The 25,864-nt window shown below is 37.9% G+C and overlaps 1 protein-coding gene and 1 long non-coding RNA gene across 2 annotated transcripts in view; one reads left to right on the top strand and one right to left on the bottom strand.

The window, feature by feature from the left end:
* The window catches only part of LOC147911407 (uncharacterized), a 219,398-nt gene that overhangs the window by 94,699 nt on the left and 98,835 nt on the right, over positions 1–25,864 (top strand). The gene's annotated exons all lie outside the window — the stretch shown is intronic.
* LOC147911412 (phosphorylase b kinase regulatory subunit beta-like) overlaps positions 1–25,864 on the bottom strand; it is a 97,870-nt gene that overhangs the window by 56,629 nt on the left and 15,377 nt on the right.

Raw genomic sequence — 25,864 nt, 5'->3', positions numbered from 1 at the left:
CCTCTTCTATTAAATAATGCATATTATTTTTGCAACACTGTATTTAGCCTGGGTCTAAGTAGCTTTATGTTTAATATGCCCTATGCTGCATAAAATAATCTACTGTGACTGGCTTGAATAGGTCTTTTATAGAAAGAAGGGCAAGGGATGAGGGAGAGAAAGAAAGAAAAAAAGAAGCCAACAAATAAATAGATCACATCTCTTCTGAGGCTGGTCTTGCCTCAAGGCCAGCGCATTTGAAACATTCTACGCCTCTGCCTTTGCGGCCTTACAGAAACTCATTTATGCTCATTAGCCGTCATCAGTAGGTCCTGCCAACATCCAGCATTTTTTCATTAAACTCATTTTTCAGAAAGACCTCATTAGCTGAAGAAACCAGGCAGATGCTTTATACACCTCAATTCCAACCGGAGACACTGCACCCGCAGTATTTCTTGTGTGGGAGCCAAGTAACAGGCTACGGCAGTTTGAACACAGGCACGTCCTGACTGGAACACGTTGGCATCTTGTTCTAACATTTCCAACAAAGCCAAAGCACCAACATGGAGGAAATTAACAGAGAAGCAGAGAAAAGGGAAGTAGAAATATCTCAGGAATAACAACAACATCAAGCATGGTTAAAAAGCTAAACTTGGCTTGAGAGTAGAGCTGGCCAGGGAGAAAATGGCCCTTTAGGATCCTTGTATTTATATACTGCATTAGTGATTATATAAGCTTTTAGTTTAAGAGGAAAACAAATGAATTTTAAAAAGTATTCCCAACCTCAAACACAGTTTCAAATGCCCGAACGAAAAAATCAGGCAATGTTTTTTGACAGCAGTCCTTGCAATGACTGCAAATATCTTGGAAGAAAAATACTGATCATCACTTTGTCACAACAAATTGATTTGTAAAACTGTTCTTATCTCTTTCCAAGCGCTTGCTGTAACTGGATGTTTCTATATTTTTATCTTAAAGAAATGACAGTGCTAAAGGTCTTGTCTACTTCCTGGAAACAATGCTAAAATGACTATATGGGCCCAGATGGAGAAACCCTGACCCATAGTGTTCACACAGCTTTAATCACAACCAAAGGGAAGAACAAATGATGAGAAACTTACAGAAACACAATAGGAAAGATCAACATCCGGAAAGATTGGTAAAATGAGAGTGAGACAGCGGAGGCAGAGGCAGAAGGGGGGAGTATAGGTTCCCCAAATCTAGTCATTTCACATTCAGGGTTTCTGTGTCATTTCAAAGGACCTCTGGTGGTGGGTTATAACCAATGAAAGCCTCTAACGGTGGACAAAAGGAAACCAGCTATTTAGAATCATGGGGAAAAAAGAAGCAAGTACAGCAAGCCAACTGTGTTTTTGGTATTTCTCCTTTGGGTACTTGTACTGACTAGATCAGTTCTCTGGTGTCTGAGGTGAAAATGTCAGAGATGGAAGGGGCCATTTTATCATCTGGGAGTGAGTGGTAATGGAAAAGGTGTGAGGGAGTCTATGTGAGAGATTGGGTGGCAGGACTCCACTTCAGCCAGAGCAGCACAACTTTGAACTACTTTTTATGCTGAAATTCTGCCTGAGATTTTGTCTGAAAAATGGGTTTCCTTGATAAAAATCAGTAATCTACTTGACTGATGAGGAGACTGAGGCCCAGACAGGGGAAACAGTCCAGGTCTTGTAGCAAGTTAGTGGCAGACCCAGAAGACCCAAAGAGTCCAGGTCTCTGACTGACTTGGTCTAGAGTTCTCTTTACTTAGACAGACTGCCTCATGTTACTGGGTGTACAATAAACTTCTCAGTATACTAGAGAATTGCCAAGTGCGTGAGTCCACTTATGAGTGGAGATGAATGGATAGGTCACATATGCAGTTATTACGAGATGAAAGCCACCTGAGAAGAGTGTCCTTGAAGGGAGAAGAGTATAAAAATCTGTGCTACTTTCTCTTTCAGCACTAGGGCCTCATCCCAAGGACAACAAGACTGGGCTAGTAAGACCACGCAAGGGAGAACTTGTGGCAAGATTTATAGCCGCTAGGTTAGAGACCAAACAGCTACAGAGGTAGCGAGCAAGCTCTATAATCCAGCAAGCCTTTAACTACATAGAGCCATCTTCTTTGGTTGAGGCAAAACTGCTTCTAGGGTGGATTCTCACAGGGAACATGACAGTGGAAGAGACACTCTACCATCACTCTTAGGAGAGTAAACCTAAATGTCTTTCATATCGATGAGATCACTATTCAATAGTTTTGTGTACTAGAAATGCTTCTGCCTTAGAGGGTTTGTTCATTGTTCATTCATCCAGACATCATGGTAGGCACTAGGGATGGCAGAAAGACAGATGAAACACTATCCCTATTATAAGAGAGAAGACAAACCATATACGGATTTCAGGAAGATACTAAACACAATGCTCTTAATAGGCGCTTTAACGGCAAGGGATGGAGCATCTAATTTAGCCTCAGGGAATTGAGGAGAAGTTTATAGAAAAGGTACATGAGCTGTTCTTAAAGGATAAAAACTTGCCATTAATGAATTTATTTAGTAAATATTTATCATCTATTACATGTCAGACAAAACAAAGTCCTTCTCTCATGAAACTTACATTTCAGCGTGGAAGAGAAACAGATGATTTAAAAAATAAACAAAATACAGAAGTAAATACTAAAAGTCAGTGATAAATACCATGATAAAAGTAAAGGGTGACAGAGTGATTGAAGACAGAGACTACCTTAGATTGATGGTCAGAAGAGAATTCTCTTGGGGGCGTCATTAAATCTGAGCCTTCAATGACAAAAAGGAGCGAGATTTGCTAATGAGCACTTCTGGCAGAAAGATTAGCACGTGCAAAGACCTGAGACAGAAAGACTTGAAGTGTTTGAGAAAATGAGAGGAGACCAGTGTGTCTGGAGCATAACTGGCAAGCAAAAGAATGACAAGAGATGAAGGTGGAGAGAGTTAAGGCCCACCAGGGCCTTATAAGGCAATAAGGCATTTGGAATAAAAAGCTACTAAAAGAGTTTCAAACAAGGAAAGGATTCAATTTAGTTCACATTTAAATAAACACATATATAGTATTTACTATGGGCCAGGCCCTGCCTAAGTATTTTATATACAGTCATGCATCTCTTAACAATGGGGATGCGTTCTAAGAAACGTGTCATTAGGCGATTTCGCTGTTGTGCAAACATCACAGAGTGTACTTACACAAACCTAGATGGTTTGTGTACCTGGATGGATATATAACCTACTATACACCTAGGCTATAAGCAACTAATCCTTATGGGACCACCGTGGTACATGCAGTCCGTGGCTGACCAAAACATTGTTATACGGCACATGACTGTATACATTAACTTATGTTATAATGGCTGCTATACAGACATGGTTTGCAGAGGGCAGAGTAGACACAAGGAGATTAGCTGGAGGTTCCAGTTGAGGGATGATGGTGTCCCGGGCTGTAGTGATGGGAATGAAGAAGAAGCAAGCGAAAAGACTTCAGGAATGTTCAGGAAATGGAACTGACAGGACTGGTTTGGAAGGAGAGAAGTAGTGACACAGGCAGAGAGGAATCAAAGATCACTTCCATGCTTTTACAGAGTTTAAGGGAAGAGGGAGTGGTCCATGGTGCTGAATACCTTTGAGGTCAAATTCACTACAATCTGAAAAGAGATCACTGCATGTGTCACTTCGGAGGTCATCAGTAACCTCCTGCACGTGATTTTAGTAGAGCGCTGGTATAAGCAGCCAGACTGTGCAGAGCAAGGAGTGACTGGCAGCTGAGGAAACAGAGATGGTGCAAGTATTTTTCCAAGATGTCTGAAAGGGACGGAAAGAAGGGAAGTGAGAAAGGTCCTTGAGAGAGGGGCACAGATGAGAACATATTTCTTGTTTTTTAGGTCAGGGGACAATTAATCTATAGATTCAGGAGAAGTAAGTAGACAGAAAGAGGGTGAAATATAGAAGAATGGATATCAAACTAGAAAGCTTAAAAGTGGAGAGAAAAAAGTTGGGTGAGTTAAAGTCTGGGAATGGGGGTTTTTCTTATTCTTCTGGGATTCAGAAGAAAAGATTCATTCATAATTAGAGGCAAGGATCTCAGCGTATACTAGAATCCATTAGTCTACTTCTAATTTTTATTTTTATAGACCCTCTGAGAACTTAAAACTCTATCTCCCACTTTTAACAATTTTGACCTAGTACAAGGAAGGGCTCATGCTCTGCTACATAGACTATTCATTCTTCATTGCCACATTTAACTCATATTCTTGGACTGACTTTATTAGTTTCTTCAGTATATGATTAATGATATGATTAGAGGAGTCATAATCAGTGCCCAGTTATCTGACCATGCCACAATGCCCTTTTCAATTCATCTTCGTAAACCATCTGGCTCTCCAAAGCACAGGCTCCCATGATGGAAGATGTTTTAAATAAGGTTGGAGAAATCATAAGATGCTCATAAAAATAAATATAAAGAATCATAAAATATGAGGATTTGCTCATGAAAATTCATAAAATTTATAAAAATTATTTATGAAATTATATGAAAATTACATACATTATATGAATACAGTACTTTCCTAGCTTCTGAAAGTAATTTTCAAAAAATACATTTCTTAGGCATTATATTCTGACATTTCTAATTCAATACCATTCTTAACGAGTATGAGATGCAACAGGATAATGTAATCTGAGAAAAGGCAATAGACAATTAAGTTGTATCTACACCAAATCAAAAGTATCAATTTATGGCTAATTTTTTTAATGGAACTATATTCCAAATTAAAAAAGAGAACTTGCCCAAATTAAAACACTGGCTTGCACATGTATAGGGACAGTCTAAATCAGAGACATACAAAGAGATAAAAGGCATTTAACAGGTCAAATACTCAAAATTGATTTTTTCTAAGTTGAATATAATCTAAAAAATATATTCAAATGGCTCCTTACTAGTACTAAGGCTAGTATTTCCTTTTACACCCTTCCCAATTCTTCACAAATTCAAATCTTATCTTCTGCAAAACAGCCCAACTATAATGTTTAATCAACAGAAATTATAAAAGTTTATACAAAAAGTATTCTAGTATATAATGATCATCAATAAGGTCAAACTCTCTGAGCACTCAAAAAATAAAAATAAATGAGAAATTTTCCAACTTAGGAGAAAGCAAAGGAATGAGAGAAACTACATATTGGTTTCACATTACTGGTAGTAATTGGTTGATTAATGAATATTTGTTGGCCTACCTATAGAAGCACTATGCTAGTTGTTGGTGTGGGAGATGCAATAATATAAGACATGCTGCTTATGACTAATCTAGCTTAGTCATAATTAAGGGATGATGAAAACATAGGAAAATGGCATTAATAATATAAGCCCCACTGACAATGATTTTTTGCTTGACCAACTTCAGTCAGGCTCCTAAACCTTCTCCTAGGCTCATCTGTAAGTTTCCTTGTAAAATTAAGTTTTAGCAAAAATTCTGCTAACTCAGTTTAAGTAGAATCCCCCACCCTCAATATCTGATCACTCTCAATATCTGATCAGGTTCCTCATCCTCCACCATCCCTCAGGTGCTGTCTGATCACCCTGGCCTGTCTTCAGCAAAGAATCCTGCTAGGACAGTTTAGAAAGTTAGACAGAATCGCCTTACCCGTGATGTTTCCTCTTGGTATTTTCCATCCACTGACCCCTACCTTGCTCCTTGGCTATAAATTCCCACTTGCCCATGGGATTCTGAGTTGAGCCCAATCCCTCTCCTCCACTGTAAAATCCCATTACAGTCGTCCCTATACCTATCATTATGGTCCTGAATAAAGTCACCCTTATCATCTTTAATAAGTGTGACTGAATATGTTTTTCTTTAATACCATGCAGTACATGCACATTTTTCACCACATTGTACCCACCATGTACACCACCATGTACCCATGGTGTATGTGGCTCACGAGGCCACACTTTAGGACATCTGGTTCCAGCCTTGGATCTACACCTGTGTGATCTCAGATATGTCACTTTGAATCAGTTTCCTGCTCTATAAAATGAAGAGGTTAAAGAAGTTGGCTCTTGATAATCTCAATATTCTCTTAATATTCTACCATGTATGTGAGGTACAGGCAATAAATATAGGGTATGGCAAATGATTTTGAATTTTATCTGTGTGAAACAAGAAGAAATCAGCTCCTCTCTGTGACAGAGCTATGGGTAGCTTTATAGCTTATACATACACATTTGATTAAAAAAATAAAACATTCCCTGGCAACCAAAAGAAAGTGAGTATAACCATACTTATATCAGACAAGATAGACTTCAAACCAAAAAGGATAACAAGAGACAAAGATGGAGGTTATATAATGATAAAGGAAACAATCCCTCTAGAAGACATAATGTTTATTAACAGATATGCACCTAACATATGAGCACCAAAGTATATAAAGCAACTATTAACAGACCTAAAGGGAGAAATTGACAGCAACACAATAACAGGGTAGGGGACTTTAATACTCCACTAACATCAATGGATAGAGCAGCCAGACAGAGAGTCAACAAGGAAACAGTGGCCTTAAACACTAGACTACATGGACGTAATAGATGTATATAGAACATTCCATCAAAAAGTATCAGAAAACACATTCTTCTCAAGTGCACAAGGAACAGTCTCAAAGACAGAACAAACGTTGGGAAACAAAACAAGTCTCCATAAATTTAAGAAGACTGAAATCATATCAAGCATCTTTTCTGACCACAATGATATGAAACTAGAAATCAAGCACAAGAAGAAAGCTGGAAAAGACACAAATATGTGGAAACTAAGTAGCATGCTGCTCAACAACTACTGGATCAATGAAGAAATCAAAGGATGAATCAAAAAATACCTGGAGACAAATGAAAATGAAAACACAACATACGAAAATCTATGGGTTGCAGCAAAAGTGGTACTAAGAGGAAGGTATATAGCAATACAGGCCTACCTCAAGAAAGAAGAAAAATTTCAAAGCGACAAACTATTGCTAAACTAAAAAGAACAAGAAAAAGAACAAATGAAGCCCAAAGTCAGTAGAAGAAAGGAAGTAATAAAAATGAGAGCATAAATAAATAAAAATAGAAACTAAAAAGGCAACAGAGAGGATTAGTGAAGCTAAGAGCTATCTCTTTGAGAGATAAACAAAATTGACAAATCCTTAGCCAGACTCACTAAGAAAAAAAGAAGGCTCAAATAAATAAAATCAGAAATGAAAGAGGAGAAATTACAACAGATACCTCAGAAATACAAAAGATTTTAAGAGAATACTATGAAAAGCTATATGTCAACAAATTGGATAATTTTGAAGAAATGGATAAATTCTTAGAATCATACAACTTCCCAAAAATGAATCAAGAAGAAATAGAGAATCTGAACAGACAAATCACCAGTGAAGAGACTAAAACAGTAATCAAAAAACTCCCAAGAAACAAAAGTCCAGGACTAGATGGCTTCTCTGGTGAATTCTAGCAAACATTCAAAGAAGATTTAATACCTATACTTCTCAAACTCTTTCAAAAAATTGAAGAGGAAGGGATGTTTCCTAATTCATTTTACAAGGCCAACATTACCCTGATACCAAAACCAGACAAGGACAACCCCAAAAAGGAACATTACAGGCCAATATCGTTGATGAACACAGATCCAAAACTCCTCAACAAAATATTAGGAAAACAAATACAACAATACATCAAAAGGATCATACACCATGATCAAGTGGGATTTATTCCAGGGAAGCAGGGATGGTTCAACATAGGCAAATCAATCAACATCGGGCCGGCCCCGTGGCTTAGCGGTTAAGTGCTTGCGCTCCGCTGCTGGCGGCCCGGGTTTGGATCCTGGGCGCGCACCGACGCGCCACTTCTCCGGCTATGCTGGGGCCGCGTCCCATGTGCAGCGGCTGGAGGGATGTGCAGCTGTGACATACAGCTATCTACTGGGGCTTTGGGGGGAAAAAAATAAATAAATAAAATCTTAAAAAAAAAATCAATCAACATGATGTACCACATTAACAAATGAAGAATGAAAATCACATGATCATCTCAATAGATAAAAATAAAGCATCTGACAAGATGCACCATCCACTTATGATAAAAATTCTCAATAAAATGGGTATAGAAAGAAAGAACTTCAACATAATTAAGGCCATGTACAACAAACCCACAGCCAACATGATACTCAACGGTGAAAAACTGAAAGGTATCCCTCTAAGAACAGGAACAAAGATGTGCACTCTCACCACTCTTATTTAACATAGTATCAGAAGTCCTAGCCAGAGAAATTAGGCAAGAAAAAGAAATAAAAAGGATCCAAATCGGAAAGGAAGAAGTAAAACTGTCACTATTTGTGGATGACATGATTTTATATATAGAAAACCCTAAAGAATCCACCAAAAAACTATTAGAAATAATTAACAAATACAGTGAAGTTGCAGGGTACAAAATCAACATACAAAAATCAGTTGTATTTCTATACACTAACAATGAACTAACAGAAACAGAAATCAAGAATACAATCCCATTTACAATCGCAACAAAAAGAATAAAATAGTAGGAATAAATTTAACCAAGGAGGTGAAAGACCTAAACACTAAAAACTATAAGACATTATTGGAAGAAATCAAAGACGACATAAAGAAATAGAAAGATATTCCATGCGCATGAATTGTAGGAATAAATGCAGTTAAAATGTCCATACTACCTAAAGCAATCTAGAGATTCAATGCAATCCCAATCAGAATCCCAATGACATTCTTCACAGAACTAGAACAAATAATCCTAAAATTTATACGGAACAAAAGACCCTGAATAGCCAAGCACTGAGAAAAAAGAACAAAGTTGGAGATATCACACTCCCTGACTTCAAAATATACTACAAAGCTATAGTAATCAAAACAGCATGGTACTGGCAGGAAAACAGACACACAGATCTATGAAACAGAACTGAGAGCCCAGAAATACCACACATCTATCGACAGCTAATCTTTGACAAAGGAGCCAAGAACATAGAATAGAGAGAGGAAAGTCTGTTCAATAAATGGTGCTGGGAAAACTGGACAGCCACATGCAAAAGAATGAAAGTAGGCCATTATCTTACACCATACACAAAAATTAATTCAAAATGGACTAAATTTAAGACCTGAATGTAAGACCTTGAATCTAAGACCTGAAACCATAAAACTCCTAGAAGAAAACATAGGCAGTATGCTCTTTGACATGGGTCTTAGGAGTATCTTTTTGAATACCATGTCTCCTCAGGCAAAAGAAACAAAAGGAAAAATAAACAAATGGAAATACATGAAACTAAAAAGCTTCTGCACGGCAAAGGAAACCATCAACAAAATGAAAAGACAACCCACCAATTGGGAGAAGATATTTACAAATCATATATCCAATAAGGAGTTGATATCCAAAATATATAAAGAATTCATACAACCCAACAACAGAAAAACAAACCACCTGATCAAAAAATGGGCAGAGGATCCAAACATACATTTTTCCAAAGAAGACATACAGATGGCCAGCAGGTACATGAAAAGATTTCAATATCAGTAATTATTAAGGAAATGCAAATCAAAACCACAATGAGACATCACTCCATGCCCATCAGAATGGCTATTATTAAAAAGACAAGAGGGGCTGGCCCGGTGGTGTAGTGGTTAAGTGCGCGCGCTCTGCTGTGGCGGCCCGGGGTTCGCCGGTTCAGATCCCGGGCACACACCGACGCACAGCTTGCTAAGCCATGCTGTGGCTGCGTCCCATATAAAGCAGAGGAGGATGGGCATGGATGTTAGCCCAGGGCCAGTCTTCCTCAAGAAAAAAGGAGAGGATTGGCATTGGATGTTAGCTCAGGGCTAGTTCTCCTCACAAAAAAAAAAAAAAAGACAAGAAACAACAAGTATTGGAGAGGATATGGAGAAAAGGGAACTCATACACTGCTGGTGGGAAAGTAAATTGGTGCAGCTACTGTGGAAAACAGTATGGAGATTCTTCAAAAAATTAAAAATAGAACTACCATATGATCCAGCTGTTCCACTTCTGGGTATTCGTGCAAAGAACATGAAAACACTAATTCAAAAAGATATATGCACCCCTATGTTCATTGCAGCATTACTCACAATTGCCAAGACTTGGAAACAACATAAGGGCCCATGAACGAATGAATGGATAAAGTAGATGTGGTATATATACAAGACAGAATACTACTCACTCATACAAATGATGAAATCTTGCCATTTGTGACAACATGGTTGGACCTTGAGGGTATTATGCTAAGTGAAATAAGTCATACAGAGAAAGCCAAGTACCTTACGATTTCACTCATATGTGGAAGATAAACACACAGATACAGAGAACAGATTGGTGGTTACCAGAGGGGAAAGGGGTGGGGGGAGGATGAAAGGGGTAAAAGGGCACACTTGTATGGTGATGGATGGCATCTAGACTTTTGGTGGTGAACACAATGTAGTCTATACAGAAGTTGAAATATAAGGATGTACACCTGCAATTTATATGATGTTATAAACCAATATTACCTCAATAAAAAAATTTTTTTCTTAATCAAGTAATATATTCCCAAATCTTGGCTAAGGCCTGTAAGAATATGTTTAGATCGAGTATGTCTTAGGGAAGGACAGTTTTTAGAAAGTGATTATACGGGCCGGCCCCATGGCTTAGCGATGAAGTGCGCGCGCTCCGCTGCTGGCGGCCCGGGTTTGGATCCCGGGCGCACACCGACGCACCGCTTCTCCGGCCATGCTGAGGCCGCGTCCCACATACAGCAACTAAAAGGATGTGCAACTATGACATACAACTATCTACTGGGGCTTTGGGGGAAAAAATAAATAAAATTATAAAAAAAAAAAGAAAGTGATTATCATTTTTATGATTTTTATATAAGTGTAAACTTAAACTGTTTTAATCTTATAATCCCTTGCCTCATTCTCATTAGCTAATGAACACTATAGAATATAAAATATTTCACTGAGAAACAGAAAAGCATTGTGTAAGAAGAGACTTTTTAATGAAAAGCAATTTAGTCACATAGACAGTCTTAAAATGCTACAATGCTACAGTAAACATCAAATCTTAATCAGCTCTTGTTAGGATAAACTTCTGGAATAGAAATTATTACATTAAAGAGTGTATGGTAAAAGAAACCTTGATATAGCCTAATGAAGAAACATTATATAGACATTTAAAATAATATTTTATAGAAATAATATGAAGAATAACTATGATAATATAAATAAATGTTAGTGAACGCAAAACTGAATATCCAATAATGGCTGTAACCACATAATAAGAAAGCCTATGCACAGTAATAGCCAAAATGTTGAAAACATAATGTTTTCCTCCAGACTTTTCAGGATTTTTCACATTCTCTTTGACGAGAAATTAATATTATTTATAAAATGAGTTATTTGGAATAAAATAAAAATAGCAATATTTATTTAGCTCTTATAATGTGTCAGACATTTTGTTAAGAGCTCTACACACATTATCATTTAATCATATATGACTACCATGAGTTAGGAATTATTATCCCTATATAATAGACGAAAAAGGTGAGGCGTAAAGAGATTAATTAAATTGTCCAAGGTCACACAGTTAAGAAATAGAAGAGACTGGTTTTATAGCTAGGCCTACATGATGCAAAGCTACTTTCGTGTATCACCTTCTTAAAAATAAAAATTTATTATATATATATGTGGTATTCTTTAATCTTCAGGAAAATAATTTGTGGAAAATTTCATGGACCTGTATTTTCACAAAACAAAGTACGAAATCTCCTTTTCTCCATTAATTTGAAAAATGAGAGACCAACAAGTATATATGTTTTTAGCCCAGATCTGTATAAATCTGTACATGATTTAGTAAATAAGTACTGACATTCATCCTAAATTTAGAACATTTGCAGCTTGGAAAATAAGCTCTTATGATTAAAAAGAATTCCTTTCTTATTGGCCTTTTCTCCAAAGACTGTCAAAGTAGATCAATCCATTTTAATTGACATATGAAATGTGCTAGTCTACTTCTCAGATTTAAAGTTTGGGTTCACTGAAAACGACAAATGTGAAACAATTCTTTCAAGGATGCTTCAACACACATGATCTGATCTATCACGATAATTATGCCGTAAATGTAAAATACTGCTTCAAGTAGCTGACCAAAATTACTCATATTGTGTTCACCAGTACGATGGCAAAAATACATGGAACTCTCCAAGAACCTTATGAGAGAACGTCACACCTCAGGGAAGGAGGGGCTCCCAAGGCCCAGTCCTCTGGTTTAGAAGAGGGCAGCTCTTTACAATATGGCTCATTAAATAAGAGGGGGTTAGAATAGGACTAAATAGGATAGGTTTTTCTTCAAAGTTCAACAGACCTTTAAAAACTGTTAATAGATTCAAAATAAGAACAAAAAGGGGGAAGGAAATAGGGAAGTCCCAGGTAAGTTTCTAGATTTATTTATATTTATGAATAAATATGATTTTTTTTTTCTCAGAGTAAAATGCCAGGAATATAGGCAGGCTCCGTGGCTTGGACCAGAGCAGGGGCACAAATTGAGACCTGTAGTAGATTCGGTAAAACAATACTAGATCATAATATTCCTTGTACATCTTTATTCTGGACCACAAACCTTGCTTTCTTATTTGAATATGTTGTTCCTCTTTTACATTTCAGCCATAACTATAAGAAGTCTTCATCTTGTACGCGAAATATTTCATTATATCTCATGCCTATTATTGGAACTTCTAATTTTAATAAGTTCAGTGGGTTAATTAGAAGGATGCTATTAAATGTCTTTAAGCTCATTTTTTTTTACTTCCAATTTAACTTTTCTCAGTTCTGGATATTTCTGATCAAGGCATTTAATCTTCATTGGCTCTGGTATAAATACTAGTTGACAGGAGACTTTCATTTCCCTTAAAGACTGCAGACAGTATTACCTGAAAAGAACCTCTGTGTAGCTGTCGCATATGCAGCCCAGGCTTTCAGAAGCAGTTCTGATGCCTTAACTATTTTATTCTGTTTTATTATGATAATCATAAGAATGTCTGTTCAGTACTCAAATTCACTCCCATGCCTATAGATAAATTTGGCTTTCTGGTTCCTCAAAAACACTTTCTTTCTTTGCCAAACTAATGAAGTAGATGTTTTCTTTTAACTCTTTAAGTAGAAATTATGTCTCAAATGGGTTAAACTATTTGAGAGCATTAGAACGAAGTGAACCAAATAAAACTGAGCCACGTGCAAAATTTACTTAAATCGTCAAAGATTAATAAACGTTTAAGAACTGTGAATAGATTTGAAACAAGAATAAAAGAGGGACGTCGGTATAAGTTCATGTTGCAGGATTGCTATATAACAAATCTACTAAATTAGGAGAGGCTTATACCCTTTCTTGGATTGCAGCAAACTCACTTCCTGAACAGATGGTCTTCCACCATTTAATTGCTCTTTAACTCCCTACAATCTGGCTTCTGGGCACACTATCCACTAAAATCACTAAAAGGTCACCAATAACCTGGATCATGGAAGCCAGCAACAGAAGTGCTAGAAAGAGATTTACGAATCAAACCCAGCCAAATAATTTTATGGATTAGAGAACTACACTCCAGATACATTAGGAGACCTTCCCCAGATTACACCGCGGGTGAATCATGTGAGGTCTGAAGACCAGCACCTGAATTTCTGCCAGTGCTGTGTTGTTCCTCCCAGCCAACAAGGTAGTCAAAAGCCTTCTTGAACCACCATCTCAAAGTCAAAATTCTCCACACTTTCACATCCACTGACACTGTTTTACCTTCTCACTAGACTCCTTTGTCCTGCCCTCCTTGAACATCCCTTTACTCCATCATCTGCATTACCCACACCCTGGCAAAGAACTAAGCCTCAACCCTAGCCTCCCAAGAACTTTCTGCTCATCGTTTCAAATTCTACCATAAGCCATGTTCAATAGCAACACAACCTTGTACCTTTTATTTTCATTAACTACTGGGCACCTCGATTAACTACCACGTCTGCATTGGAACTATCAAAATGCAAATATTAATAATAGCTAACATTTGTTGAGTGCTTAACTACAAACTAGGAGCTGTTTTAAGCTCTTTACCTGTATTAACTCATTTAATCCTCACAACTCTTGAGTATTATTCTGATTTTACATGCGAGGAAACTAAGGCATAACAGAGGTTAACCAACTTGCCCAAACTTGGATTCAAACCCATACACTGTGCCTCCAGAGGCTGTGCTCTGCACTGTTTTGCTAGGCAGAAGGTCTAGCAATATGAAATCTCTCCTATTTATATTCTTGAATATTAACACAGCATTTTCCTATCATAGTGGTTTTTTTTCTGTGACTCGTCCTTTGATGTTAGAATGGCTTATTTATGTAAAAATTCTGTTGCATTCAACATCAATTTCAAGAAACAACATCAAATTTTCTCAAGTTGGTTTAAAAATGAAGAAAAGAAACCCAATTCCTGGCTGGTCTTATGCTACTTCCTGTTAAATATGTTAGTTTCAGACAGAATCCTGCAAACATTTAAAAAGGTATGAAGTGTGTTTTCCTATTTAACCACTAATCTTCTGTATTTTGATTAGTATAATACACATTTCAAAAGAAAGTCCATTTGCTCTACAACTCCAGAAACCTACCCCTGGTTGCTGTAAATGGATGTCCTCTGTAGGGTCACCTTATCCCCAGTGGACAACTACAATGTAGAATACAAAGAATCAGTGAAATGTACATGGTCTGCTGTACAGATGTACAGATCTTACATGTACATGGTCTTACACTTTCTGCACCAGTCAAATCTCTTCCAGATATAAATGAGCACCAAAGGCTGGAAACAAACACAGCCTTCAAGAAACCATTATCTGATGTTAACATGGCAGAGTCACTGCAGTGCGAACAACGAAAGTCTCATCGAGAGATAATCAGTAGGTAGTCAGCACCAGAACTACTGAGGCAACAGAAAACGATGAACATCTACCGACAACAAGTTAGGGTGAAAGGAGAGGGAGAGTAAACACTCAAAGAAGCTTGCTAGGCTCCTGAAAGTGTTTTCCTTTGGACAAGGAAGAAGAAAATCCCTAATAAAATTACTAATTATTAGACTGTGGACTTGGTCTCATCCTAGTACTAACAGGGAAGAAGAAAGAAGCTAACAGTTAGACCCTTTTAACATGATCAACCCCATGAGGTGACATCTCTGCATCTAATTCTTCAGATCATTTCCACAGCCCTCTCAGTGTGCTAAGGCACAGGTGCAACTATTTTTCTGTGATGTAATATTGAGCCAGCCTGTTCAGTTAATAAGCTATTTCCTTTGTTAATTCCTTCACACCATTACAAAAATCATTGCTTCCAAATGCTTGACATCCCTTCCCCCTTTCCTTCTTCAGGTAACACCTTCATATTGGTTATGCCACTTGACAACTGTGTGACCTTGGAAAAATTACTTAACCCTTCTGAGACTCACATTAGCTATTTGCAAAATGGGTATAATAATATATATTTCAGAAAAGTGTTAAAATCAGATATAATACATATAATACATATAAAATACCCATACAGTAGGAGCACAATCAATAGTGGCTATTCTTATTTCTCTCATTTCCTTTCTCTTGCCCTGACAAATACCAGACTAGGCTGATAGAACACAAAGAAAAATAAGACATATTCTCTACTGTGAGGAGCCTTGCCAGGCCACAACTACAACAGTGTGACAAGTGTTGTAACATGGAGTGCGTAAAGAGCTATAGGAAAGCAGGCTTAGTGGCACAGCTGCCAAACCCACATGACTTGTTTCCAGGGGGTTGTTTATAGGATGATTGGATAATATGGTCTTTTGTATAATTTATCTTCTCTAAATCAAATGTGACATAGGAAAGTGGGAGCAAGAAGAGCAGGCATTGTTACCCTATTTATAAGAATAAAGGACAGACTAATTAACAGGTTGGGGTTAATTATTTTCTTTCAAATATTTCTTTATCAGATAATATGAATAATTTTGGCATTTAATTTACTTGGTTTGCATCTACTTGGGGTCATCACAACTGTTTAATGAACATTTACTCTGCTTAAATCCCAGTGTTAGGTTTATCAACCCAGATCTGTAGAGCATAGAGGGTAGCTGGAGAAAAAAACACTTACAGAAACAATGAGATAAGACTCAAGCAAAGGAGGTAAGGCTTAGGTTTCTAGTTCCAGAGAGCAAAGTGAGCACATGCACTCAATTCTCATTCCTCCTCAGACCCCACAGAAATGACCATAAAGATGTTAATAATAAATAAAAAAACTAAAGCCACAGCAATGAAGAGAAAACATCAAATAAGATATTTCAGCACATTTCTAGTATAAGAGACGGCAAATGGAAGTGCATTAATGCATAAAGCAGAGCAGAGGAAGCCCATATATCCCAAACTATACCACTTAGAGTATCACCAAAATGCTGCCACAGGTGTGGGAGCTGATCCACCGAATAGAGGGGCCCCAGAGGGGCACCTGGTTTGCAGGCACAATGGAGGGCAGATGGGAGAAGTGGGGTGTGACACAGAACTGATGAAAGGCCACAGTGGCCAGCCTCATGCCCCACACAGAGAACCACAGTAAGCAATAAAACCAAGTTTTTCTCTTAATATACTGAACAAACTGACTGGCGCAAGTTAATGCTTCCAGTGTAGGCAAGAGCCTCCTCAAAGTTTCCCCCTCACATTCTGGCATTTGGCAAGAATGATGAGGGTCTGATCCCTGAGAGACAAAACTCCTAATCACATCTCCCTCACCTCTTGTTGAGGTGGTGTGGGGGAAGACCACTTAAGACACTGAGACACTTAAGTGAGACCACGTAAGATACAATCAGATCATCCATCACATTAATATGACTGGATAAATGAAGATCATCAGGTAGGTGACAAAATAACCAGCAGGAAGAAAGAGAAACATCACATTAATGAAACACAAAAATTACCTTGGATATTACATTTAGTGAAATAAGCTAGACACAGAAAGGTAAATATTGTATAATTTCACTTATATGAGGTACCTAAAATGGGCAAATTCATAGAGACAGAAGACAGAATAGAGGTTATCAAGAGCTGGAGGGTGGGGAGAAGGGGGAGTCATTGTTTAAGGGGTAGAGAGTTTTTGTTGGGAATGATGAAAAGGTTTTGGGTATAGACAGTGGTGATGGTTACACAACATTGTAAATGCATTTAATGCCAATGAACTGTACACTTATGAATGGTTAAAATGGTAAATATTATGGTATGTATATTTTGCCACAATAAAAAAAAAGAAAAAAATTACTCTGGAGATTTAACAAATGGCACTTTGACAACTGGACATTCACATGCAAAGAACCAAGTTGGATCCCTACCTCACACTAAATACATAAATTAACTCAAAATGGATCAGAGACCTAAACATAAGAGCTAACCCTATAAAATTCTTAGAAGAAAATATCAGCATAAATCTTCATCACCCTGGATTAGGCAATGGTTTCTTAGATATGACAGCAAAAACACAAGCAACCAAAGAAAAAATAGATAAATTAGACTTCATCAAAATGGAAAACTTCTGTGCTTCAAATGACACCATCAAGAAAGTGAAATGACAGTCTACCAAATGGCATAAAAAATTTGCAGATCATATAAGGAACTCATATTCAGAATACATAAAGAACTCTTACAATACAATAATAAAAAGACAAATAACCCAATTAAAAAATGACACTGTATCTTAACAGACATTTCTCCAAAGAATATAAATACAAATTGCCAATAAACACATGAAAAGATGCTCAACAACATTAGTAACCAGGGAAGGCAAAAAAAAACCCCCACAATGATATACCGCTTCTCACCCATTAGAATGGCTATAATCAAAAAGACAGATAATCACAAGTATGGACAAGAATGTAGAGAAATTGGAACCCTCATACTTTGCTGGTAGGAATACAAAATAATGCAGTCACTTTGGAAAACAGACTGGCAGTTCCCCAAAATGTTAAACATAGAGTTAGCATATGACTCAGCAATTCCATAATGTCCAAGAAAAATGAAAACATGTCACACAAAAACTTGTACTCAAAGTTTCATAGCAGCAATATTCATAATGGCCAAAAGTGGAAACCACCCAAATGTCCATCACCTGATGAATGGATAAATAAAATATGGTGTACACATACAATGGAATGTTACTTTGCCCTAAAAAGGAATGAAGTACTGATACATGCTACAACACTGATGAATTTTGAAAACATTATGCAAGTAAAAAAAGCCAGTCACAAAATATCACATATATGAAACAATTTATATGCTATGTCCAGAATAAGAAAACCCATACAGACACAAAGTAGATTAGTAGTTGCCTAGGGCTAGGGTAGGGAGAGAGAGAAAGGTTGAGGAAAGTGGAGAGTGACTGTTAAAGGGTACAGGGTTTCTTTTGGGGGTGATGAAAATGTTCTAAAATTGATTGTGATGAATATACTAAAAATTATTGAATTGTACACCTTAAATTAGTGACTTGTATAGGATGTAAATTATATTTCAATAAAGCTTTTATTTAAAAAAGTTCAATAAATGATAGCTGTTATTGTTTTATACAATTACTCTGGAGAAAAAAGATGTTTCAAGAACAGAAGAAATCTTAACTCCAAATTTTACTTACAGAAAGACTTACAGAGATAAAGTATCTATTGAAAAAAGGGAAATGGGAACAAGATGCGTAGACTCAGTTTTCCCTCCTGCTCTAATTACAATTTTTTACCCTGGAAATAATCAATGGATAACAATTAAAGGACTCTGAAAGCTGGAAAGAAGAGGGTAGACTGGACTGGCTAAGAACCTCAGGACTTGAGGAATGGCAATACAGTGCGATTCCTGAGATCCCACATATGCTGGGCTGAGCACCAGGGAAGCCTGCAGCCTGACAGAACCAACAGGCATAGACAAAAAAATAAACAAACACAAAAACAATAAAAGTCTGTTCTCTCTGGCGAAAGGACTGGGAAACAGGAAGCACAACAGAGACCAAGTGGGGACCCCAACCCTAGTTCCTCAACTGAGGTACTTGTTGGCCAATTTGCCTTTAGCAGCAACTGCAAAGCCCTAATGGGCCCACCCAACCTCTGCTTCACAACCAGGGCACTGGTGGGCCAATACAACTGTAGCATCAGCAAAGAAGCCCCAGTGAGCTGTCCAGATCCCTGTTTGGCAAACCAGGCTTCAGTAGGCAGTCCAATTCACCTGCAGGAGCAGCAGTAAAGTTCCAGGAGCCAGCTCAACCCCTACTTCAGAACCAGGGCACCAGCAGGCAGTCTGATCCGCCAGCAGCAGCAGCTCCACAGCAGTGACAAGCCTACCCAGCCCCAGTGCCACACCTGGGAACCAGTGAGTGGGCCGATCCACCCGCACCAGCTCAGGCTGGTGTCAGGCCAGAGAGAAATGGCGTATTACCTATAGAAGAACACAAATTTGAATCGACAAGGGATTTTTCATCTGAAACTACAGAGGCCAGAGGAAGTGGTACAATAATTCTTAGTGCTGAAAGAAAACAACTGCCAATCAGGAGTCCTGTATATAACAAAAGTATCCTTCAGGAATGAAGGGGAAATAAAGACACTATCAGACAATGGAAAACTAATAAGTTTGTTAGCAGACCTACTTATAAATAATATCCAGAGAAAGCTATCTAAACAGAAAGAAAATGATAAAATGTGGTATATACATACAATGGAATGTTATTTGGCTGTAAAAAGGAATGAAGTACTAATATATGCTACCAGATTGATGAATTTTGAAAACATTATGCAAGTGAAAAAAGCCAGTCACAAAATACCACATATTATATGAAACCATTTTTCCAGAAAGCTGAGACATTCAGAAAGGAAAGAATAATGGAATGGTAAAAGTTGAGATAAGCAGAACAGACTCTCCTTTACCTCATGAGTTTCTTTAATCAAATTTTATGGTTGAAGCAAAAATTTTCACACAACCTGATGTGCTGCTCAATTAATGCAGAGGAAATACTTAAGAAAATTATGCTTAAAAAGTGAAAAAGGGAAAGAAAACTAAATGGAAGTAAAGTTTCTACACTTCACTTAAAGTGGTAAAATGTTGATACAGTAGAGTTTTGATAATCTAAGTATGTATATGGTAATTCCTAGAGCAACTACTAAGAAAATTTAAGAAAGCAATACACTAAAAAACATTATAAATAAATCATAATGGAATTCTAAGAAACGTCAAATAAGCCACAAGATATCCTTCAGTGGGTGAACGGTGAAACGATGGTATAGTCATACCATGAAATACTACTAAGCAATAAAAAGGAACAAACTTCATAACGCAACAATTTGTATCAGTCTCATGGGAATTATGCTGAGTGAAAAAAACCAATTCCAAAAGGTTATATATCATATAGTTCCATTTATATAACATTCCTGACATGACAAAATTATAAAATGGAGAACAGATTAGTGGTTGTCTGGGGTTAAAACTGGGGGTGAGGGAGTGGGTGTGGTTAAAAAGGGGTAACAGAAGGAAGCCTTATTATGATACGGTGATGGTACAATTAAGTATCTTGACTATGATGGAGGTTACAGAAAGCTACACATGTGATTAAAATGGTCAGAGCTCTACACACACACACACACACACACACACACACACACACGAGTGTATGTATAACTGGTTAAATCTGAATAAGCTTTATAGACTGTACCACTGTCAATTTTCTGGTTTTCTGTTGTACTATGTAATATAAGGCATTAACATTGTGGAGGCTGAGTGAAGGATTCACAGGCCCTCCCTGGACATTTCTTTGCAATTTCTTGTGGATCTGTATTTATTTCAAAATAAAAAGTTAAAAAAAGTTTTTATTCAATTGATACCTCAAAAATTTTTGACTCTCCAAATTTGTAGTAATTGTGACAATAATTTTAAATAAAAACTAGAAAGCTATGAAAATGAGAACAAGAATGAGCTATTAGAAATTAAAGTGTGACTTTGAAAAAAAATTCAACAGAAGAGCTGGAACAAAAAGTTAAGGAAGATTCCCTGAATGCAGAGCAAAAAAAACACAAAGAAATAGAAACCATATGAAAAAAAAGAAGAGAGTCAGAGGATCACTCCTTTAGGTCTAAGATCTCACTAATAAGAGCACTAATAGAAAGAATAGAGAGAATAAAGAAAAGGAAATTATCAAAGATATAATTTAAGAAAATTTCCCACAACTGAAGAAAGTCACAAAATGAAAGGGGCAACCAAATGCCAAGCAAAATAAATGAAAATAAGATTCGTACAAAAACAGGTTCCCATGAAATTTTAGGACATCAAAAATAAGGACAAGTTCCCAAAAGGAGATGACCCAAAAAATGTAGTTTTATTACATCGTTTCAAGTTATAAAGGTGATAAATAAAAGAACTAAAAATAACTACTAAATATTGGGAGATTAAGACGGAAGGGAGGTTGGGGTATACAAGTGATCTTTCCAAAACAAAGAAACAACAGCTACTGTGTGAAGGTAAAACATCAAGCACAGGAGTTCCTCTACATTATTCAGAAATTTGGAGACAGAGGTGAAAACAGATATAGATTTAAAAAAGGCTTTTCTAGAGATGGAGAAATGGTGGAATGGTTAATACTCCCAATGGGTTGTAATGCAATTGCACTGGAATCTCATCTGTACTATTTCACGTTTTACAATATGCATTTATGTAACTTTTTTTTTTGGTGAGGAAGATTGGCCCTGAGCTAACACCTCTTGCCAATCTTCCTCTTATTGCTTGAGGAAGCATGGCCCTGAGCTAACATCTGTGCCCGTCTTCCTCTATTTTGTATGTGGGTCACTGCCACAGCATGGCTTGATGTGTGGTGTAGGTCTGTGCCCAGGAGCTGAACCTGTGAACCCAGGCCACCAAAGCGGAGCGTGCAAACTTAACTACTATGCCACCAGGCCGGCCCCTGCGTTTATATAACTTTTATATGTAGTCAAAGAAAAAGGCACTGCATGGGGCTTGGATTTTAAGGATTCTGACTCAAAAAGAGGCCAGGGTTTCAGGATGAAGGTTGCACTAAGTGTGGAGGTCTGGGAGTGGTTGAGGGCAGGGTGTGATATTAGATCAACAATTCTGCTGAGACTCTAGCAAAGGAAGAGCAGGCAGAAATTTGGAGAAATTGCAGGATATAGGTGAAAAACAAGGAATTGAGGTGACCGTGTGGGGCCTCGAATGTCGGGATATGGAGTTTAGAATCTATCCTGTAGGTAGCAGAGAGTCAGGGAAGGTTTTAAGCAGAAAATAACATGAATGCACCCACGCTTTATAAGATCATGTGTTCTCAAGCACAGATGACAAACAGGAGGAGAGACTGGAGACAAAGAGATTATAGTAATCATCCCATTGAGTAGTAATAAAGTCTGAGTGGTACATGGCAGTGCGGATGAATATGAGGAGACAAATGTGGATGTTACTGCGAAGGCAAAGCCAATATGACAATCAACTGAATACAGAAGCTACTGGTGTGAGAAGAGACTACTGCAGTCCTTTCTTATCCAAGATAGGGACTGTGGAAAGAGGGGTAGGTTTGAAAAGAGAAGACAACAAATTTGGCATTAGAAATGTTGGGTTTTACTTCTTTTTAAATTTTTTAAACCACTGTATTGAGAAATATGCACATACAAAAAGCTGTGCATATTTAATGTAACAACTTGATGAGTTAGAAATAAGTATACAACCAGAAACATCGGGTTTTAAATACTAGATCTGTGGAGAGATGATCACCAGGTAGTTGGAAATTCAAGTTTAAATATTAGGAAAGAATCACAATTAGAGAACAGATTTAGAGATATTTGCTTGAGAAGTCCACTATTTCCCATGACAGACCTTCCCCCCACACATCCCTTCAAGCATCCCTTCAAGCATCCTCAAGCCTTCAAGTTAAACACTGAGTACCTCCTATATAACAGGTGTTGTGGTACTAGGACAGGTCCTGAAGCTACAAAAATGAATAAAACATAGTTTCTTATCTCTAGGAGTTTACATTCGAAGACCTCCAAAAGGTTTTTTTTTTTTTTGGTCAGAATCTCATAATACGTTCAAGTATATCTGCTATTGCTTACAATGCTTTTCTTTCTACTTCTCTAAACTTTACTTACAAAATGGGATTTGTTTTATTCTCTAACTAACATCAAGAGGAAACAGCAATTTCTGACTAAAGAGTGAGTAGTGAGAAGGGTTACCCTAGATGATACCACACTTCTCCAACCTCAGTCTTACCGCCAGGTACAAAAGTATTCCCTTTTCCTGAAATGAATTTGCTACGGGTATTGTTAAGAAAATCAACAGTTCTCAATTTAGTCCTCAATGTTTTGGGTTTGCAATGTGCTAATAGCCCTATGCAAACTTGAAGGAATGGACCTTTCTACAGTTCTAGCACACTCCCTGCTTTCTGGATTCTGGAAATTTCCTTCTGCCATAACCCTTCTGTGAAGGAATGAGTTGATTCGGCAGGTCTGGGTTGTTCAAACCCTGAACATTCCCAAGAAAGGCATGTTTTCAGGATGGGCCCTTGGCTGGCTTCTTGGAATGTTCTGTCAGATAAGACTGTTTTTGCATGCCTGAGGCCTTGGGCCACAAAGTATTAGTTTGTCCAGAGGGTTTCCCCTAACATTGTGATTTATGGTAAACATCTGCTTTTTCTCTAAGGGGCTAGGGCTTGAATAACCGAGGTCAGTCATGCAGGTGCTATATGCCTACAGGACTGACCCCCAGTGAAAACCCTGGACACTCCAGCTTGAGAAAGCTTCCCTGCTTGGAAACACTCTGCACGTGCTGTCACACATGGCTGCTGGGTAACTGTCTCTCACATGACTCCACTGGGAGAGCACACTTGGAAGCTTGTGCCTGGTTTCCTCAGGACTTGCCCCATGTGCCTCTGCTGATTTTATCCTGTATCCTTTCACTATGATAAACCCTAAGTGTAAGTATAACAGCTTCTGAGTCCTGTGAGTCCTTCTAGTGAATCTCTGAGGCTAAGGGTGGTCATGGGGACCCCGATACATCTTCCTTCAAAGTCTGGGATTTCTCTTGTTTTCAGGAATTGTCTGAAATTTACTACTCTCTATTTACTTTTTCCAACACTTGGCAGACTTTAAAGCACCTGGTCAACCCCCACACATCACTTAATTGCAAAGTCTGACCTGGTCAATCATGACCAAGAGGCCACTGACACCATTTCAAGCAGAGGACTACATCTGACCTCTATATTTCGCCAGTCCATGTCACCCAAGCCAGCAATGGACATGGGCATGCCAGTCTTGGCTACTGCTTAAATGGCTGAGAAAGTGACAAGGGCACCTCACCATTTTATATCCGACCACAACTAAGCTGCCAGTAGGGTGGGGCATGACAGCTCCCAGCAATTTTCTGCTGCCAATCCTCCCCATCATCTCCCTCTCAGAAACCATACACAACTCTGCACAGACGTAATCTACCACATGGCTGCAGGAGACGAGCCTTTGTCCTTACCCTAGAGCAAGTCTCTTAGCTGCGATGTGGCTCCACCAGGGAGGCATGCCACAGACAACATCAGAAAATGATTTCAACGTTAAAAAATACACGTAAAGCAAATTCTCTATAAAAGTCACTCTCACTCACTCTGATATGCTTTCTTGAGTGAGAGAGAAAGAGCTGCAAGCATATTGGATGTCAAAAAATAAAAATAACCCACAGCCTTCCTTATAAGTATCAAGCATAAAAAATTGTTTATATTGTGGATTTTGCTAGCCATGTGCTTTGATGTTCTCTGGCTCCTGCCCCCACACCTCAAATCTGTGACCTATTACTTTATTTTCTAAGAAAAGGATTTGAGATTTCATTGCCCTAGAGAAGTGGGTCACACATGTGAAATGCTATGTAAATGATAAACACTAGTCTTAAAATGGCTCCGAGTCACAGCACTGGGTAATATGAAGTTAAATGTATTCCCTATTTTATCATTTCTTCAATGATAAACTGCATGTCTCAAATCTGTACAGAATGTACACTTGTACTGCACTGACCCCAGTGGTAACTAAGATAAAGGCTAAATCCCCACCTTGTGTAGGAGCTAACAGGCCAGTGAAAAATTTCTATCATGTATTAACATAGGGATTTTATGTTCTTGAGAAAATCTTAACATTTATTTACAAGTCTCCCAAATAGCTTCCCATCTATAAACCACAAGGAGCACTTAACATGTTTGGTTGAAGACCAGCAAAAGACTCAGAAATAGCGGGATAGAATGTAACGGAGCCGGCTGGCTCTCCTTTCTCTCATTAAAAGAAACATTTATTTCTCTGTGTGTGTGTGTTTGTATATGCACGTTTTTTAAAATAAAAGGAGCATTTCAATTTTGTAGACATGTCTTCTATAAGTGCTGATGCTGTTCTTATTACATAAATGTTAACTGCTTGGAATCCCAGGCACACACTCAAGTTCATTCCCTTTCTCCTCAGGCAGTTTCCATCATCCACAGCATTTTCATTTTAACAGTCCTCATTACTGGTATCATTTAATACTTGAGAGTTTGCTCAAGTCTACATCAATCTTGCTGATCCTGCAAACACTTACGCTGTTGACACAACACAATCTGAATCCATAGCTACTAAATGTAAAAAACTGAGAACTATTCCTTCACCCGACACATCACCAAGTACTAAGAACAACTCTGTCAGTCACTTGTCCCGTCACGGAGACACAGCGCTGGAGAGACGTCAAGCACAGGGCCTTTCACCAGACCCCACTCCCTTCAATATGGTGCCGTCTCATCTATCTCCCTGCCTCCCATAGGTACTGCAGCT

The sequence above is a fragment of the Ceratotherium simum genome, unplaced genomic scaffold (genome assembly GCF_057802395.1).
Source record: "Ceratotherium simum simum isolate JZ-2026a unplaced genomic scaffold, ASM5780239v1 HiC_scaffold_43, whole genome shotgun sequence".
Classification (NCBI taxonomy): domain Eukaryota; kingdom Metazoa; phylum Chordata; class Mammalia; order Perissodactyla; family Rhinocerotidae; genus Ceratotherium; species Ceratotherium simum.
The sequence above is the reverse complement of the archived record's forward strand: the minus strand, read 5'-3'. Positions and strand labels throughout refer to the sequence as shown.